The sequence below is a fragment of the Lucilia cuprina genome, chromosome 6 (assembly GCF_022045245.1).
Source record: "Lucilia cuprina isolate Lc7/37 chromosome 6, ASM2204524v1, whole genome shotgun sequence".
NCBI lineage: Eukaryota > Metazoa > Arthropoda > Insecta > Diptera > Calliphoridae > Lucilia > Lucilia cuprina.
The window spans coordinates 41,161,962-41,183,268 of record NC_060954.1 but is presented as its reverse complement, the minus strand read 5'-3'; the positions used below and the strand labels follow the sequence as shown (position 1 = coordinate 41,183,268).

At 30.2% G+C, this 21,307-nt stretch overlaps 1 protein-coding gene across 1 annotated transcript in view; it reads left to right on the top strand.

Annotated features, from left to right (window-relative positions):
- Window positions 1-996: 996 nt before the first annotated feature.
- The window catches only part of LOC111679547 (terminal nucleotidyltransferase 5C), a 215,260-nt gene continuing 194,949 nt past the window's right edge, over window positions 997-21,307 (top strand). The window contains exon 1 of the mRNA XM_046954603.1: window positions 997-1,131. The gene's annotated coding sequence lies outside the window, so the exon portion shown is untranslated. The remainder of the gene's footprint in view (window positions 1,132-21,307) is intronic.

Here is a 21,307-nt window from a genome sequence, read left to right as displayed (position 1 = left end):
CAAAAAATAGCTTTAAGCAAATTTAAAAACGCTACAATTACCTTACTGAAGAGCATTAGTAGTTTTGACTAATGTGTGTAAATAGAGTATGTATGTGTGTGAACGATGGTGTGCTTTTTTGCTGTTTTCGAATTTCTTGCCGCTTACGGTAGTCGTCCGTCAGTTGTTCGTCACATGTTCGACTCGTAAGACTTAAAAAAGCCGCTAAAACAGCTGTCGTGTGTTTTTTATTTCGTATATAAATATATTTTTTGCAAACTTAAATAACGTTTTTATTTCTTGATAAAACAAAAATCGTTTGTGAGAAATTGTTATACAATTTTGTTATAAATAACAAAAACCGAATTGTTTTGATTGGTGAAATTAAAAAAAATAAGAAAATCCCCCAATTACAAAAACAAACAAATAAACGGGTTATTTATAACGGTAACGCAGAAAAAAAAGAACTCTTAAGAAGTGCAAAAAAAATCTTAAAAAGAGAGTGAAATAATAAAGCAAACAAAGTGAAACTCCTGGTAGAGAAAGAAGTAATAAAAGAGCATCTTTAAGAATTTTGTAAAATTTATAAAAGAAAATTTTGCAAAATCATAAAAATTATAACAAAGTGTGGAATATTTTTTTTATTCTTGTTGCTATAAAAATTTATGGAAACAAAACGACACACACAAAAAAAAAACGTGTTTCAAGTGATAAGAAAATTTTAAAATAAATACCTACTACACATAAAAAAATCTTTTTGAGATAATTTCTACAAACAACAACAACATTTTTTTAAAACAACAAAAGTGTGTTTGTATGTTTGTGTATAAATAATAACAAAAAAAGAGGTGAAAAAAACTGAAAAAGAAAATAAAAAAAATAATTACAATTAAGTTAATTTGTTTAAAATATATCTAGTTGTAACATAAAGTTTTAAATTAATTCTATAAAATAAAAACTTTTTTTTAAATTTTAACTTATTCTTTAAATTATAAAAAAATAGTGTAATTAATATTTTAATGTTTTTAAAAAAATAAACAAATATAGTTTAAGAATTTTGCTAAAAATCCCTAAAATTTTATAAAATTTCCCAACTTTAAAACAAAATTTTCATCACTTTTTGTTCAAAATCATAAGATTTTACTTTAAAAGGTATGTTTGCTTATAATTTATTTGTTTAATATTAAAAAAACAATTTTATTTTTATTAATAAAATTAAAAATAGCTATAGGTACAATTCTCATAAATTTATTTGTTTTAGTTTTTTTTTCTATAAAAAAAAAAATCCTCTATAGTCGGTGTTTTTTTAATTATCTTGGGTTTTTTTTTTGTCTACTTCCCCACAAATAGTTTTTCATTCGTCATTGCCAAAAAAAAGAGAATTGTATTTTCTTCTTATTTGTTTTTTTCCCGTTGCCTCGTGGTTTTTTGCGTGTTTTCTTTTTATTTCTTAAAAAAAGTCAACTCTCCCTATAAAAAAGAAAATAAAACTTAAATCAAAATTTAATGCAATAACCAACTATATAATTATTAAAGCAACAACAATTTGTGTGCTAAAATTGTTTGTTTATCTCTTACTCTGTCTCTCTCTCTCTCTTTTATTTTAACTACTGTAGTTTTTATTGTACTTTCTTCTTCTCATTTTATAATTGTTATTGTCAAAAATTTGTGTTGAATCGTTGTTGTAGTTGGTACAAAACTTTTTCGCAGTACAAAAATGAAGTTTTTTTTAAGCATCTTTATAATTTAATTGTTAAACATTTGCGTTGCCAACTTAAATGTTAATGAATTGTGCTTGGAAAATTCGATATTTTTTATTATCGAAAAATATTAAAATTTTTCAGTAAATTTTCTTATCTAGAATCTAGTCTATAGTCTAATCTACTTTTATTGTAGCCTATAGTTTATAGAGTAGACTATATTCTAGTCTATAGTCTAGTACAGTATTGTTCGAAACCTAACCAACTTTTTTGGCATTGTATACAAAGTGCTATAATTTCTATTTTAATTGATTTATTCAAAATTATATAATTGATAATAATAACATTATGTGTGTACATTATAATAACAACAAAAATTTAATTCCATTTCGCTGTGAATTACAAGAAAATAATAACTGAATTAACTCCATAAATAGCTTTTCGAAACTTAAGCAATTTCTTAATGTTCTTATGAAAATCGTTGGTCCTTTTGAGTTCCAAACACCTTTATGGAATAGATTATTTACTAGTGTAGTTCATAATTAATCCCAAGCGGATTTTAAGCCATCGCAAGCTGCAATGTTTTCTAAAACTGCAAGTTTCGACCCAGCGTTTCAAAATGCCGAACAGCATCTCTAAGGGACTTGAGTCGGGAGATTTTGATGGACAATCTAATAATTTTGGTCGCATTACTCGATAACTACTCTTAGATCAACTTTTCCAAAGGTTTTGGTTCTTTATCATGCTGAAAATCGCTATAAAGTATACAATGCCAAAAAAAGTTGCTTAGGTTTCGAACAATACTGTATGTAGTATATGGGCTAGTCTTTAGTCTAGTTTATAGTCTAGTCTAGAGACATGTCCATTGTCCAGTTTATAGTCTAGTTTATAATATAGTTTAGTCTATGATCTAGTATATATTCTAGTCTATAGTCTATTCTATGGTCTCGTCATGGTCTAGTCTATGGTGTAGTCTATAGTCTATTCTTTGGTCTAGTCTATTCTATGGTCTAGTCTATAGTCTAGTATACAGTCTAATCTATAGTCTAGTCAATAGTCTCGTCTATAGTCTAGTCTATAGTCTAGTCTGTAGTCTAGTCTATAGTCCACTTTATAGTATAGTTTATAGTCTAAAGTCAAGTTTATAGTATAGGCTATTCTTTAATCTAGTCTATAGTCTAGTTTATAGTCTAGTCTAGAGACATGTCCATAGTGCAGTCTATAGTTCAGTTTAAAGTCTATAGTCAAGTTTATAGTATAGTCTATTCTTTGGTCTAGTCTATTCTATGGTTTAATCCATAACCTAGTCTTTAGTGTAGTCCATAGTCTAGTCTGCAGCCTAGCCTATAGTCCAGTCTATAATATAATCTACAGTCTAATCTATAGGCTTGTCTATAATCTAGTGTGTACTACATTCTAGTATAAAGTTTAGTATATAGTCAAGTATTTAGTCAAGCTTATAGTCTAGTTTATAGTCTAGTATATAGTCTAGTCTATAGTCAAGTCTAAAATCTATTCTATACTCCTGTTTTTAGTCTAGTCTTTAATCTTGTCTATTGTCTAGCATTTAATCTAGTCCATAATACAGTCTATAGACCAGTATATAGCCCAGTCTATAGTCTAGTCTTTAGTCTAGTCTATAGTCTAGTCTATAGTCTAGTCTATAGTCTACAGTATAGTCTATAGTCTTGTCTATAGTATAGTCTGTAGCCTAGTGAGTCCCCTGTATGTAAGGAAGCAGTGTCATGGCCTACCCAAGAAGATATTAATTCGATTTACCAAATATACGTCTCTAGATGCTGAGTCATTCAATCAGTGCAGTTTTGTGTATATTGTCGATAACATTGTCTGCAGATTGCCGTTCGTTCTACAATGGCACGGCTATGATGAAAGATTAGAAAACTAGAGAACACTTGGGCTAATCTTTCATCTACAAAAATACGTGTTGTTTGCAGGTCACTATAGAACATTAGTGAGTCGTCTTTAGCTCACCCTGTTGCAGGAAAAGACCACCGTCTAGATGACACATTCATAAAGCACTCATAGAATTTCTGGTTTATGAACGAGTTGAAAGTGTTATGGACTTATGTAACCAGATAGTGGACCATGTCATTCAATCGATATTTTGTGCAATATCCTACGAATTGACTACTTTAGATTTTGTGATATTACTTATAGTCCATTTAAATCATTTAAAATCTGATATCTTTATATTAGAATGGAATCTATTTTAAAGTCCTAAGTGGACAAATCACATTAAAATAATCATGCCAAATATTCATTGTAGACTTCAGCGTTTGTTGTTCTATCATTTGAGTGATTATTTAAACAATTCTCTAATTTCGAAAAACCCTTTATTGTTATAAACAAACGATATACTATATAGGTATATCGTTTACAGTTTATAATCAAAAATATAAATTTTCAAATTGTTTTTTATTGAAAAACAAAAAAAAAAAAAAAAAACAATAGAAAATTTGGCAAATACAAACACAAAACAGCTGTTGGTTGCATTTTTTACTGGGTTATATTTGCAACTAAACAAAATGTTTTACAGCATTTTTTGTTTTAGAAATTAAAAAGAAATAATTAAGTTTTTAACACAAAAACTGGCAAGGAATTTTAAATTAAAAAAAATATATATATTTCAAAACGTTTTTCTAAATACTTGATTTTAATTGTAAATTTCCATATTGAAACACGAATAACCAAAAATAGACTATGATAAGATAGTAAACAAATTTTTTTTTGCTACTTCAAACGTTTAATTTAATAAATTTTATTTAATTTTTTTTTGTGTTAAAATAAATTATAGAATTTGTTGTTTTTAAATTGTTGTTTTGTCTACTTTTCTAGATGAGTTAAGTCAGGTGAAAAATGGAGTGTGTTATTTTTCGAGTATCAATCAAATTTGTTTTGTAAATATTTAGATAAACAATATGGAAATATCGAATTGAAGGCAACAATTGAAATTTTCTTAAAATGCATATAATTTAAATTAATCTCTAGCTTTATGGTTTAAACTCATATTTGACCTTTTATTAATTTAATTTTAAACTTTAAATATTTCGATTTGAATAAAAAACAAACCACTTGTAAATATCGCCTATATTATTATCTAGATATTTGTAGATATTTTAATCGTCATTTAAAAAAAAATACCTAACTAAAATCTAGTTCAACATGTTTCACTTCACAAAAACCAGCCAGAACTTAATTATATATGGAACGAGTGTTAGAGCGAACAACAACAAATCAATGCAAATTAAAAAGGTGACATAAATATTTTTTGATAATTTAAACCACATTTTTAATAATGTCAAACGACAACAAAAAAAATGTTGTTTTATTGAATGAACAAAAATTTAATTGGAAATAGCAATAAAAACATGATTTGAAAGCGGCAAGTGTGGAGTGTGAGTTAAAAATGATTCAAAATAGAAAATAATATAGCGAAAAAAATCTGAAATATATAATTTTAATGTAAACTTAATTCGCAATAGTGGGTAAATTTTTTTCTATAAAATTAATTAAAGTGGAAAATTTTAATATGTTTTCTGGAATTTAGTTTGTTTTTAGTAAAACTTAAACTACTACAAATGAATAGAAAAATAATGGCAACGATAGTCGACAGTGATTGCAACAGTTCTGAGATATATCCATTTAAACTCTTTTCCCCTTATGTCGAATGCTTTACGTGAATACCTGCCGCGTAATCTCTTGCCGTAGTAGTCCTGTTCTGAAATAAAAGGTGTCATAAGAAATGCTAAAACTAACCCGTAATCTCTTGCCGTAGTAGTCCTGTTGTGAAATAAACGGTGCCATGAGAAATGCTAAATCTAACCTCGACTGGAATGTCGAGAGTTTAACGTGAGCACCTGCCTTGATGGCCTTATCCCACAGTGGTCTTTTTCAACCACTGGGTAGACTTGAGAACGGTCTATCATCGCCCCTTTGTTCTTCAATGAAAAACGCCGTTGGTAATTATTGTACATTGGTTCAGACCGGTCCATGCGCAAGTACTTTTCTGGAGCACTCGAGCTATCTAATCTCTTGACCATTGAATGGCATCTGTTGATTAGGCAACAGCACCTCGAGACGTAACCGGTAGACCGAAGAACGATCATCAGTAAGCCGTAGACATTGTTCTTACTCACAGGGACACACTGTGGTAATTCCGAAATATTGACTATTATCATGCATCAGTCTTTTAACCGCCACTTACACTCCCCGCGAATTTGAGTTTAAACCACAGCCACTACGTGGATCCCGAAGGAACCTCAACCAACTAACCAGTCAGGACATAGTCCTGCGGCAACTGGCCACCCGTAGTACCATATTATGCGGTGCTCTGGTCTGACCTCTGGCAATCTTTGCAAGGACTAAGCCAAGCAGTAGACTGTAACCAATTTTTCAATCCCGGTCAGATTGGAGGTATTGGCCACCTCTTTATACCCCGGGATTGCAATAACACTAAGGCGGAGGTCTCACCCCGCCAATCACTGGTTAGAGCCGATAGAAGTAGCAGAACCAACATCAGTTGAAACCACCCTGTTGATGCTATGAAGGATGCCGTGAACTTACAAATATTTCCATCATTTAAAGACAATGATGGGCAAAAACCCAGTACATTTCTGGACTTTATATGTCGCCCAACCACAAGATGGCTTCTTTTCAACAACTGCAATGGAACATAATTGGTGGTTCGAACATAGATCTATAGATGAATAGATATAGATCATAGATCTATATTTAATTAACAGACATATTTTAGTGGCTACTAGGACTGTGATACTGATGTTCAAACTTAAAAGAAAATTGAAGATTATGATAATAGAACTCCTCAACATCTCAACCAACTCCAACAATCATTCTTCATTCCGACATCTCAACAGATACAACTCTGAATCCCTTTCGTTTATCAGATACAAGTATACGATGGTTTATCTCACTCCAGCACATAGCCAATCTTTTTATCATCAGCTCAATTTCAACATTTTATTAATCCATAGCCTTGACATGTAGTGGGTCCCGGAATAACCCGAAAATTTATATTTCACTGTGTATCAATATTTTAACCAAGCATCCCCTTCCCACAAATTTAGGTTTTTTAGCCATGTAAATCTCAAGGGAACCACAATCACTTAAAAAAATCATTCTAAGAACTGATAAAGGATACATTTCACAGCACCAGTTCATAGTCACGACAGGCTAGAGGTACTTTTTATCTCGGGATTGCAATACAGCAACATGTGAGTTATTGATCAAGAAAACGGGAGTTCCTTTAAGGAGTAAATCGACCGTTACTAGCTGTGAATCTCTTGTCAGCAAGAAGTTTGAGACAATAAAAGTCAAAATTTCTAGAAATATATGTAAATTATATATCTCAATTAAACTGAATTCATGCGCAAGTGTAGCGTCTAACTGTCTCAGTTTGGAGCCAATTGATAAATGGTATATATGCACTATGAAAAGAAGTAAGAAGTTTAATTCCTCAGTTTAGCGCCAATTGATAGCAGAACTTTATACGCTATGAAAAGAGCTGCAAGAAGCTGAGATTCCACTAAATTAAAAAGTATAACAAGAATTGTTTTGGACCATAATTGTACATGAGTATCCTAAGGCAATCCTTATGCAAAAAGCACTCATTTTGGCTTTATATATTCACTAAAATGTAGAAGAGAATTGGAATCAGATCCTGTTACAGAATGAATATAGTTTTATTTTAAAGGTGATTACAATAAAACTCGACTCCTAAAGCAGTGGAGTTTTATTATCCTCCGGATAATAAAAAATAGTATATACTTTTGATTAACGCTACATGTAACCGATCTTTTAAGGATTAACTGTAACAATGATAATTTTGGTTATTGGTCCAGACACTTATACAAAAATATTGTATAAACCAACTAGATCTTAACCTAGACTAGACTAAACAATATACCGCTCATATGAAGGTTATATGGGAATCTCGTAATCTAGCGATAACACTCGGAAGCTATTTAGTTTATTGTCATACTTTGTAGCAGCCTAAATGAAGAACCAAATAAGAGTTAGCCCGTTTTCATGTAATTCATATCCAGAGCAGAGCAGTTAGTTTCCTATTATGGACACCAACTTAGTTCCGATCGTCACTTATTTTAAGATTGTTTTCAGATCAATGCTTTGGTTGGGAATTTGTTGTGGAAATTAGATTCTGTTGGAATTATCAGTCATACTTATCTACGCGGTGATGATTTGGCGTCAGATTTATTTTATTGACAACACTTAACATCCTTAAGTTAAGAAGTAATATTACAAGTTTAAAAGCTTAATTAGAATTTAAACCGCTTTCGACAAATCACACAAAAAGAGCGAGAGACGAATACAAATTTTTGACGTTTATAACAAAAAATTAAAGCAAAATGAATCAAGAATCAAAGTATTTATATGCCGAAAGTTACAAGCACAAAAGCGTAGAATGCCTTGACGCATAGAATGCTTAAAGTAGTTCTACTTTCTACTTTTACAAGCGGCGCACGAACATGTCAGCTGATTTTGACATTTTATGTTATTTATATAATCCCTATTTATAAATTTGAAAAAAAAAAATAAATTGAGTTTAATGATAAAAAAATAAATAAAAGTTGTAGAAAAACGTGAAGTTTTTTTGAAAATAAAACAAAAAGTTTACGTTAAAAAAGTGTAGCATGTAACTTGAAGTGTAGAACGCAAAGTAGGTATGAAAAGCACGTAATGCTTTGAGGCAAAGACGCGTAGTGTGGTCCTCCGGTTTAAGAGAATAATGACAGGATCTCCAGACATCGCAATAAAAGTAAAATAGAATCTATCTCAACCAGAATGTCGCCAACCATAAAAAATTTATGAAAACTCATTGTCGACAGCGACTGAGATTCCAATTGTAATTGAGCTGTAAAATATAATCTATATTAACCAGAATGTCGCCAACCACAAGACGATATTTTGTTCTCCATACAAATTTTAAGACAACTCGTCGTCGGCAGCGGCTGTGGTTCCAATTGTATTTAAGCTGTAAAATAACACAATGTCTCCAACCACAAGACAAGATTTTCTCTCCATACAAAATGTATTAAAATCATTGTCGACGGCGGTTGTGGTTCCAATTGTAATTAAGCTGTAACTTGCAAAATACATTCCCTTAAGAAGTAAAAAAAACGCTAAATTGTCAACACTTATCACCCTTAAATTAAGAAGTTAAACGTGCAAAAAACTTTCCCTTTAAAAAAACAACTAGACGGGTTTTTTTGGCTTTAGGCCAAGGGCACACTAATAATTTTACCCTCTTAACTAAGGCACTTTATTGAAAAGTCTGCATTACTATTTTTTTGTGTTTCTCTAATTTATGAAGACATTATGCCGTCTGCTTTTACACTTACCAAATGCCAAGTTATTGTTGATAATGATGGAAATACTTATATTTTTTTTGCTTAATATGTTTGAGATAGGGAAATCCCTTTAAAATTTTGTTATAAAATTTATTTGAAAAAGTCTTAAAGTAAAGTACCAATACAACTTGCTGACGTTATGTCTAGAAAATCATTACAATTGTTTGTTTACGTTTACAGCTGTTGTAGACGGTCATGATTTTCTCGAAATGACAGATAAACTTTTTAACTTTTAAGAATTAAGTAAATAGTTACTTTAATTAAAAAAAAAAAATAAAAATATTTCTGTTCAAAATATAAAGATACAACTTTTTGACTAACCCTCGTATGTATTTCATTAGTTTTTTTAGTTAGTTTTTTTTTTTTGGTTGTTGTTGATGATTTGCATTTTGATAAATTGTATAAATTTTGTGTGTTCTATTTTTTTACTTTCAAACGCAATTAATAATGTATATAATTTCTATTTTATTCTTTTCATTTGCGTTCTATTTAGTCAATTGGTTGGTTGGCAGGCAGGCGTAAAGATATGGCACGGGTTAGGAAAGGTGCAACGTAGGCAGCCAATGGTCATATTAAGTGTTTACTAATTTGCTGTGACAATACCCTACTTTAGGTTATTACTGAGCTATACCTCCATTTAATACACGATCTGTTTTATAACTTCATATTAAGTTAGTTTTCCTTGAGAATAGTTTATCTTTAGAATACAATTTTTTCAAAAAATATTCCATCCTTAATTGTTCACTTAAATTTCCTTTTCTCATTTAGCTCATTAATTAGTCGATTCGACTATTCTCCTCTCTCTCTATGTCTATCTCTCATCTATAGTATTCAGGTGATTGCTACAAACAAAATTCTCAAGAATTATTCAGACAAAAAAATAATGAAGTGGAATTTTTTTTAGCACCATTCGAAAGACACAAGCTTCCCCTATCCATAATAGGAGAAATTTGAAATTGTTTATATATAGTTTAATAAATAAACAATAACAATTTTTTTATGTTTACTCACGTTTTATCTTTAATAATTTTAAGTGAATCATTGTTGTTTCTTTCTCTTATTCTAGAAATGTGTAAATCTTTCGTTATTTTTGTATTCTCCACTAGTGGAATGTGTTTTCATGTTGATATCATATGAGGAGTTGAATAAAATTAAACTAAAGTATATTCTGGGTAAAATGAGCAAGTTGACCGCTAATTCTTAGAATCGTAAGAAAAAGAGATTGCAGAGTTTTAATCTCTCATGTCAAAGTGTCTATCTTGAAGGCCTAATTCTATGGTCAATATGAGTTCCTGAGTTCCCAAGCAGTAAAGAGATCTTAGATCTTTCAAGGCTGTAACCCTACACAGCCAATTCACGATTTAAAATTACAAACGGTTTTAAATGTTCAGGAAGCTTAAGAGAAGTTAATTTTAGTTCTATGAATTGCTAAGGGAAACCAAAGCGAAAGTCTATTCTACTATTACTGGACTAATATCTCGGTTATACTTCACAAAATTACCTTTAACGCCGATAAGATAATAAACTGGAAGAGTTTGCTATCTTTTTTATAGTAAGTCATAATAGTTCGCTTCATTCTTGTTCATATCGATCAATAACAAATTGTTAAATTGATCGAATTTTCAAAGATTTTGTTGGAAAAATTTTACTACTAAATTTGATCGATTATAGATGGATATTGATGTTGTGGAAATTAAATTATTTACTAAAATTGCAAATGAAATAAACATATCGTAAAATCATTTGACCCAAATACCATATTTAAGGAATCTTTGAAATCGCTAAGAGAATTCAAGGAGACCGTCCTTTGCTTTTACCCATTCTAAATTAAAATCGTTTGACCCGTAGTACCAGCTTTAAGAAATCTTTGAAATGGATACTATGGTGTTATAACGATCGTCCTAAGCAGGGGAGTTACTCTGTAACTTGATTCAAAAGAAAAACATTTCAAATTTATATGTTAAATACATTGTGTTTCGAAATATTTTTCTTTCGAATCGAAATACAGAGTAAACCCTCTAATAACCAGTCCTATTTAAACTTTAGAATATGCTCAACGATCTTGGCATATCTCTCAAGATAAATTGAAAAAAAGTAAATTCCAATAATTATGGAAGTTCAACTTCGAATGAAATAAATATACCATGAAATCGTTTGACTAGACGTATAATCCTACTGAATTCTAAGTCGATCTCTTTGGCGAAGATCTTATTCGGATTTCAAGGTTCTTAGATCTTTTTGATGGTTCCCAAACTTTTGAGATATAAATTTGGATCACTTAAGGTTTTAAGAAGATTAAAGATACAAATAACTCAAAACTAATAATTTTATTGATCAGGGAACCTAAACATTTGACTCCATTGATTCATTGTAAGTCCAAATTTCATTTATTTCATTTCAACGTTCTCTTTAACCCTTCGCAAGGTTATAGGCCTCCAAAAACTTATTTTTATTCAGCGATTGGGAAGTCATAACGATCAACATTTCCTTGTGGATACGTTAATGGATGAAGAATTGATAGTGTCAACGTTTAAAAATTTGAAAGACAGCGCCATTCATTTAAACGTTCTTGTCCTTTGCTCCTAAAACATATTGATATTTTTCGTATTCAGCCATTTAAAAGTCACATAATGATTGTGCTTACGTGAATGGATGGGGAAGAGGTAGACATTCGGATATACTAAAGAGAGTGCTAGTAGTTCGATATTCATTTCAACGTTCCGTCATCTGTCTTCCTTTTCAAGGTTATAGACTTTCGAAAACTTATTGGTATTTTCCGCATTGAGCGACTTGGATGTCATAACGATCTAATTTTTCTCGTGGATACGTGAATTCATGAACTGATATACAGAGTCAACGTTCAAAGTAACTGAAGAGATACTTAGTTCCCTATATATTTCAACGTTCCGTCCTAAGTCTTGCATTATAGAGTTATAGGCTTCTGAAAACTTGGTATTTTCCGCATTAAGCGACTTACAGTTCATAACAATCAACTTTTCCTCGTGGGTATGTGAAGACATGTTGAAGAGATAAACAGAGTCAATATTCGAATATACAGAAGAGAGCGCTAATAGTTCGCCAATAATTTTAACGTTCCGTTCTATGCCTCGCATAGCCTTCAAAAAATTATTTAAATTTTTTCCATTCAGCGACTTGGAGGCCTATTGATGAACTTTTCATTTAGAGTACCTAAAGACATAGTGTGAATATAGGAAGAGTAAACGTTCGAAGTTGTCACATCCCATAGAGGCGATTTAAAACTGTAGATGTTATTTAATCAATATACTTAAGTCGAGAACTTCCCACGGGAAAACTAGTTAATATATTCATGTATCTCTATTGCTCAGTATTCGGTTGTCGGACATTCAATCAGAGTTTCTGTTGGTTCACTTTATCCAGCAGGAATGTTTCGTTAGTGATACTATCGAGACGGTATTCACCCAAAACACCTTTTTGCTTTGTTCTTAAAGATTCGCTGTCGATACGACTATATCGTTATCAGAGCTTGTTTTAACGTTGAATCTTTGTTCTGCAGAAAGCTTAAACTATAAAGCGAATACAACAAAGTTGATCTATAGAATTTTAGAAATCTGAAAAAGAGAACAAGAAATACAACTTCATGACAATTTTTGTGAATTGATCATTTATAGATTTCGGAATGATCAGAATTTTGGACAGGCGATCGATAATCATCATATCAGATAAATATTGTTGATATCAAACTGAAGAAATATAAAAGACACCGATATGAAAAAACCATAGAGTTTTTAAATAAATTATTTAAATCTGTAATCAGATCAATGACTCCAGCTACACTTAAGATAATTAATATTAATATTTTTGAATCACTTGTATATTATAATAATGCCTGCAATTATTTACACATTGAAATTAAATGAATAAATAAATTAATTAAATCCAATTACACATTGTGTCATTTTCAGCGTGATGATCAGTAACTTGTTAATATAATATGAATAAATATTATTTTAAAACCACCATCGCTACCAGTTTGTATACAATTACAATATTTAGTAGGGTGAATCACTAAATTAATAATAAGTAAAAAAAATTTAAATGAAATAATTGATCCACACACCATTACAGAAAAAAGAACGCAAATTTAAAACGTAAATGAGCAAATAAAACAAAAAAATATAATAAAAAAATAAATTAACAAAAAAAATTTGCCTGAAAATAAACAACAACAAAAAAATAACAGTGTGTTAACGCGCGAAATATTACATCATAAAAAAATTCAAAAAAAAAAAAAAAGAAAACAAAATATTTTAGGAACTGATCATAGTACTCAAGAGGTATAAAGAGTAAGAGGACGATTTTCAACATGTGGGAGAGTTTAAATAAAATTGGCAAAGAGAGAGAGAAAGAGAGAAAAGTATCAAAAAATTATTAGGAAATATATTTAAAGATCACGTAGAATTTGCACATTATTTATTTTTAATTTTTCTTTTCTTTTTTTATTGAGTTGAACTTTCAACGAAATAATTTAAAACTAAGAGAAATGATATAAATTTGCCTGTTTATTATAGAGAGTAAAAATGTTTAGTGATTCAGTGTCGATTGAAGAGTATAGATAGACTATTCAACTTTTGTAATTGGGGGCTTGAATATAACTGTGTGAAGATAAATTTGAAATTTGAATCCCAGACACAAACCTTTAAAATTAGTAAAGTCACTTTAGACAGTCATGTTAAATTAACAGATATTATATTACAGCTTTAAAAAAATCTGTAAACTCGAGCAACATAAATTTATAATGATTGTGATATGTTAAAAACTTAACAGAACTTTTGTTAAAACCAGAACATCACGATCAACATAAAATAAATAAATAGCCAGTTCCGATGGGACACTTAATAATCAAAAGTGTTAACAGTGGTCCTTTTATGTAATTTTTGTTCAATTGGGAGTGGGCGGCAAATCAATATTGGATATTATTCCCAGCAGGATCGGAAGGAACACCTAGTTGTCAAAAGTGTTAACAGTGGGCCTTCTACGTTATTTTTGTTCAATTTTCAAAAATTTACTTAAAAAAGGATTTAAGTCCTTTTAGGACTTAAAATTGGGAGTGGGCGAAAAAACAATATTGGATATCATTCCTAGTAGGAACTGAAAGAACACCTAATGGTCAAAAGTGTTAACAGTGGGCCTTTTATGTTATTTTTGTTCAATTTTCAAAAATTTACTTAAAAAAGGTTTTAAGTCCTTTTAGGACTTAAAATTGGGAGTGGGCGAAAAAACAATATTGAATATCATTCATAGTGTGAACTGAAGGAACACCTAATGGTCAAAAGTGTTAACAGTGGGCCTTTTATGTTATTTTTGTTCAATTTTCAAAAATTTATATAAAAAAGGATTTAAGTCCTTTTAGGAATTAAAATTGGGAGTGGGCGCAAAAACGATATAGGATATCATTCCTAGTAGGAACTGAAGGAACACCTAATGGTCAAAAGTGTTAACAGTGGGCCTTTTATGTTATTTTTGTTCAATTTTCAAAAATTTACTTAAAAAGGATTTAAGTCCTTTTAGGACTTAAAATTGGGAGTGGGCGGAAAAACACTATTGGATATCATTCCTAATATGAACGGAAGGAACACCTAATGGTCAAAAGTGTTAACAGTGGGCCTTTTATGTTATTTTTGTTCAATTTTCAAAAATTTACTTAAAAAAGGATTTAAGTCCTTTTAGGACTTAAAATTGGGAGTGGGCGAAAAAACAATATTGGATATCATTCCTAGTAGGAGCTGAAAGAACACCTAGTGGTCAAAAGTGTTAACAGTGGGCCTTTTATGTTATTTTTGTTCAATTTTCAAAAATTTACTTAAAAAAGGATTTAAGTCCTTTTAGGACTTAAAATTGGGAGTGGGCAAAAAAACAATATTGAATATCATTCATAGTGGGAACTGAAGGAACACCTAATGGTCAAAAGTGTTAACAGTGGGCCTTTTATGTTATTTTTGTTCAATTTTCAAAAATTTACTTAAAAAAGGATTTAAGTCCTTTTAGGACTTAAAATTGGGAGTGGGCGAAAAAACAATATTGGATATCAATCATAGTAGGAACTGAAGGAACACCTAATGGTCAAAAGTGTTAACAGTGGGCCTTTTATGTTATTTTTGTTCAATTTTCAAAAATTTACTTAAAAAAGGATTTAAGTCCTTTTAGGACTTAAAATTGGGAGTGGGCGGAAAAATACTATTGGGTATCATTCCTAATATGAACGGAAGGAACTCCTAATGGTCAAAAGTGTTAACAGTGGGCCTTTTATGTAATTTTTGTTCAATTTTCAAAAATTTACTTAAAAAAGGATTTAAGTCCTTTTAGGACTTAAAATTGGGAGTGGGCGAAAAAACAATATTGGATATCATTCCTAGTAGGAACTGAAGGAACACCTAATGGTCAAAAGTGTTAACAGTGGGCCTTTTATGTTATTTTTGTTCAATTTTCAAAAATTTACTTAAAAAAAGATTTAAGCCCTTTTAGGACTTAACGTTGGGAGTGGGCGAAAAAACAATATTGGATATCATTCCTAGTAGGAACTGAGGGAACTCCTAATGGTCAAAAGTATTAACAGTGGGCTTTTTATGTTATTTTTCTTCAATTTTCAAAAATTTACTTAAAAAAGGATTTAAGTCCTTTTAGGACTTAAAATTGGGAGTGGGCGAAAAAACAATATTGGATATCATTCCTAGTAGGAACTGAAGGAACACCTAATGGTCAAAAGTGTTAACAGTTAAAATGTTAGTTTTGTTCAATTTTTAAAAAATTACTGAAAAAAGGATTTAAGTCCTTTTTGGACCTAAAATTGGGAGTGGGCGGAAAAACAATATTGGATATCATTCCTAGTAGGAACTGAAGGAACTCCTAATGGTCAAAAGTGTTAACAGTGGGCCTTTTATGTTATTTTTGTTTAATTTTCGAAAATTTACTTAAAAAAGGATTTATGTCCTTTTAGGACTTAAAATTGGGAGTGGGCGAAAAAACAATATTGGATATCATTCCTAGTGGGAACTGAAGGAACACCTAATGGTCAAAAGTGTTAACAGTGGGCCTTTTATGTTATTTTTCTTCAATTTTCAAAAATTTACTTAAAAAAGGATTTAAGTCCTTTTAGGACTTAAAATTGGGAGTGGGCGAAAAAACAATATTGGATATCATTCCTAGTGGGAACTGAAGGAACACCTAATGGTCAAAGTGTTAACAGTGGGCCTTTTATTTTATGTTTTTCTTCAATTTTCAAAAATTTACTTAAAAAAGGATTTAAGTCCTTTTAGGACTTAAAATTGGGAGTGGGCGAAAAAACAATATTGGATATTATTCCAGCAGGATCGGAAGGAACACCTAATTGTCAAAAGTGTTAACAGTGGGCCTTTTATGTTATTTTTCTTCAATTTTCAAAAATTTACTTAAAAAAGGATTTAAGTCCTTTTAGGACTTAAAATTGGGAGTGGGCGAAAAAACAATATTGGATATCATTCCTAGTAGGAACTGAAGGAACTCCTAATGGTCAAAAGTATTAACAGTGGGCCTTTTATGTTATTTTTCTTCAATTTTCAAAAATTTACTTAAAAAGGGATTTAAGTCCTTTTAGGAATTAAAATTGGGAGTGGGCGAAAAAACAATATTGGATATCATTCCTATTGGGAACTGAAGGAACACCTTATGGTCAAAAGTGTTAACAGTGGGCCTTTTATGTTATTTTTGTTCAATTTTCAAAAATTTACTAAAAAAAGGATTTAAGTCCTTTTGGGACTTAAAATTGGGAGTGGGCGGAAAAACAATATTGGATATCATTCCCAGCAGGATCTGAAGGAACACCTAATGGTCAAAAGAGTTAACAGTGAGCCTTTTATGTTATTTTTGTTCAATTTTCAAAAATTTACTTAAAAAAGGATTTAAGTCCTTCTAGGATTTAAAATTGGGAGTGGGCGAAAAAACAATATTGGATATCATTCCTAGTAGGAACTGAAGGAACACCTAATGGTCAAAAGTGTTAACAGTGGGCCTTACATGTTGTTTTTCTTCAATTTTCAAAAATTTACTTAAAAAAAGATTTAAGTCCTTTTAGGACTTAAAGTTGGGAGTGGGCGAAAAAACAATATTGGATATCATTCCTAGTAGGAACTGAAGGAACACCTAATGGTCAAAAGTGTTAACAGTGGGCTTTTAATGTTAGTTTTGTTCAATTTTTAAAAAATTACTGAAAAAAGGATTTAAGTTCTTTTAGGACCTTAAATTGGGAGTGGGCGAAAAAATAATATTGGATATCATTTCTAATATGAGCGGAAGGAACACCTAATGGTCAAAAGTGTTAACAGTGGGCCTTTTTTGTAATTTTTGTTCAATTTTCAAAAATTTACTTAAAAAAGGATTTAAGTCCTTTTAGGGCTTAAAATTGGGAGTGGGCGAAAAACAATATTGGATATCATTGCTAGTAGGAACTGAAGGAACACCTAATGGTCAAAAGTGTTAACAGTGGGCCTTTAATGTTAGTTTTGTACAATTTTTAAAAAATTACTAAAAAAAGGATTTAAGTCCTTTTTGGACTTAAAATTGGGAGTGGGCGGAAAAACAATATTGGATATCATTCCTAGTAGAAACGGAAGGAACACTTAATGGTGAAAAGTGTTAACAGTGGGCCTTTTATGTAATTTTTACTTAATTTTCAAAAATTAACTTAATAAAGGAATTAAGTCCTTTTTGGACTTAAAATTGGGAGTGGGCGAAAAAACAGTACTAACTATAATTCTAGCCAGAACCGAAGGAATACAACCACTTTTAAGTTCAAAAAAGACTTGAATCCTTTTTTGTAAATAGTATACGAATGTCCAATAATACGAATGGCAAAATTGTTGCATTGTCTTCTCTATAGTACGAATAAAGTCACAATTTTTCTGTTGGATAGTACGAATAACGCATTTTTATGGGAATTTTGGTTTTTAGTTACGTATGAATGAAGTTTTTATTAAGGGTTTTCATTAAAACGCTTAAGTTTCCCATTTGTGCAAGTGGGCAAGTTTATTCGACTACTTTCATCAAATCCCTGTTCAAATTCTGTTCAATTACAATATTTATAAACAGTTAAAAAAAATGTCAAATAAAATTAAAAAATAATAAATAAATTATTTTAACAAAAATTTTACAAAATATGTTTAAAATGTGAACATCCAAGTCCATAAATTCAAAAGTGAACAATAGCGGACGGATTTATTAAATGCACAATGTGTTTGCGCAAGTTTGCCAGTCTAAATAGTAGCTCAAACTTATAAGGGTGTGCAAATCAATTTCCATACAAGTCAATTGCTAGAATGGAAACATGCACAGGTTGCACAGTTTACGAGGGTATTGTTGTTGTTATTTTATGATTTCGGTATAATTCACCTTTAGCTCAGTAATTTTGAAGTTTTTTTGTATTTATTACAAATGTTTTGTGTTTTTAAAAGTCCTATACACACAATTTACTGCATGTATATTTACAAATCAACAATTATTTAGAGTAATTAATTTATTTTCTTGTAATTTCGATGACCAAAGGGAAGATATTAAATTTAATGATAACGTCAATGAGAGCAAAATTGAAGCCTCAAAATCGCTGTTATAGAAAAGGTCGTAGGAATCATTTTACAAAGTAATACTTAAACATCAATGTTAAATTAAGGATTTTCTAATAAGTAAAATGTTATTTATATTTATGAACTGTCAATTTTGAAAGTAGTATGACTCCACATTCCAATAGGATTAAGCATTACTATATGTGATCCTTTAATTATTCCAAGTTTTTAAGAGAAAATTTTAAATTAGAGAATTGTTTTTGAAAGTATATTCCATTCAAGTTTTTAATTAAAGTTTTATGTAATCTGAACATGATTTGTACATTTTAGAACAGATATGTACATGCAAATTGTCTTTGGCACACATATTTTTAAAAACATTAAAATTTAAAACCTTCTATATCTCATTTCAACCATTGGACTCACAATACTTTCATTAACAATTTATTTGAAATAATACACATTTATTATATTTTGTTTCGTTATGTAATTTTTCATGAAAAATAAAACAAAAATTAATAAAATAATATATTTTATGTGTATTATTTGAATTTTAACATACAAAATGTGTTGTTCAATAATACGAATTTTTCGGTACTACGAAAGGGCCTGACACTATATAATTCGTACTAGTGGACGTCCACTGTACATATATACTTAGTTTTGTGCTACACACATTTTGTTGAACACAAATTGATATTGCGCTTTAAATACAGTTAAAGCGCTTTTGGGGCTGGACCTAGTGTGGGAGATATGACCAATTATAAACCGATCGTAAAAAATTCTTTAAGTTAAATTTTGTATATATATCGTAATTTTGTAATAAGTAATGTGTGTTTAAGTGATTTTCTGAGGGGAACCTTGTATGGGACCAACCATGTTATAAACCGATTGTGAAAAAAAACTTGAAATATAAATTTTTGTATACAAAACTAATATTTGTGCAAAGTTTTAAGGGATTTTCGTAAAAGGACTTTGTATGGGAGCTATGACCAGTTATGTATATAAAGACAAAATTTAAAAATTATGCATCTATGTATATCATTATTAAGTAATGAATATTGTAAATCATTTTCTGGAAGGGTCCTAGTATGAGAGCTATGACCAAATATGGACCGATCATAAAACCATTATATATTGTAATTTATGTATATAAAAGCAATATTTCTGTTAAATGAATGGATATCAATATTTGGTAATAAGTTACGTGCGTTTAAGTTAAGTTATTTTCGGGAGAAAACCTTGTATCTGAGCTATGACCAAGAATGGACTGATCGTTAAAAAAAATTTTTAAATAACATTTATTTGTAGAAAGATAGAATTTATGCCAACTATATTATAGGTATCATCATCTGATAATGAGTTATGTGCCTTTAAGTGTCTTTCTGATAGGGACCTTTTATGGGAGCTATGATCAATTATGGACCGAAAGGAAAAAATTTTCACAATATTATTTCTCTGTATATAAGCAATATCTTAATTTAGTAATGAGATATATGCGTTTAAGTGATTTTCTGAAGCGGACCTTGTATGGTAGCTATGTCTAGTTATGAACCGATCGGAAAACTATTTCTTAGTAATATATATGTGAGAGCAATACTTGTACCAAATGTTATATGTATATCTTAATTAAGTAATAAATTTTGTGCGTTTAAGTGATTTTCGGTAGAGGACCTTGTATGGGGGCTATGTTCAATTATGGACCCATGCATAAAATTTTTCTTCTGAATAAGTTCTATTGGCATAAGATTTTAATTTTTACAATTTTGTGAAGATATCGACATTGCGACGGATGTTATTAACAAAAAGCCCATTTTCCTGTAATATGTTATTTTGTATGGGAAGTATATGAATATATATATACATTGTTGGGTCTCTGATGAATATTTCTTGGTGTTGCACACGGAATGACAAATACCCTCTATCACGACTGATGATGGTGGATGGTATAAAAAGGACTACTTTTTTAATGAATTTCACAAAATAACAGAACTGACTTAAAAGTCCACTGTTAACAATTTTGATCATCAAGATTTTCTTAATATCCGACTGAGAATTCCCCACTCCCAATTCTTAGTAAATTTAAAAAAATACATACAACAAAAAAATGTTGACTATTTATATTTCCTTCATATCCGTCTAGAAGTAAATTCCAATATTTTTTCCCGCCCACTGTCAACTTAAAATAAAGAAAGGACTTAAATCCCTTAGTTAGTAAATTTAAAAAAAATAAATAAACGACATAAAAGGCCCACTGTTAACACTTTTAACCATTGAGTATTGCTCTGGACCCGAGTCGGAAATATTTTTAACAGTCTTTTTCCGCTCACTTCCGAATATAAGTGAAAAGGACATTAATCCTTTCTAATGTTTTTTATTGGAAATATAATAAAAATTACTTCGGACCCGACTCGAAAAGTTTTCCAATAGTTTTTTTCTGCCCACTCCCGAATATAAGTATAAAAAAGACATAAATTCTTTTTAATGTAATTTTTGGAAATATAATAAAAATGGCAGAAAAGGCTCACTGTTAACACTTTGGACCATTAAGTATTTCGTATGATCTGGATAGGAATAATACTTAGTACTCTTTTTTCGCCCACTCCCAATTTTAAGTCCAAGAAGGACTTAAATCCTTTTTTAAGTAAAT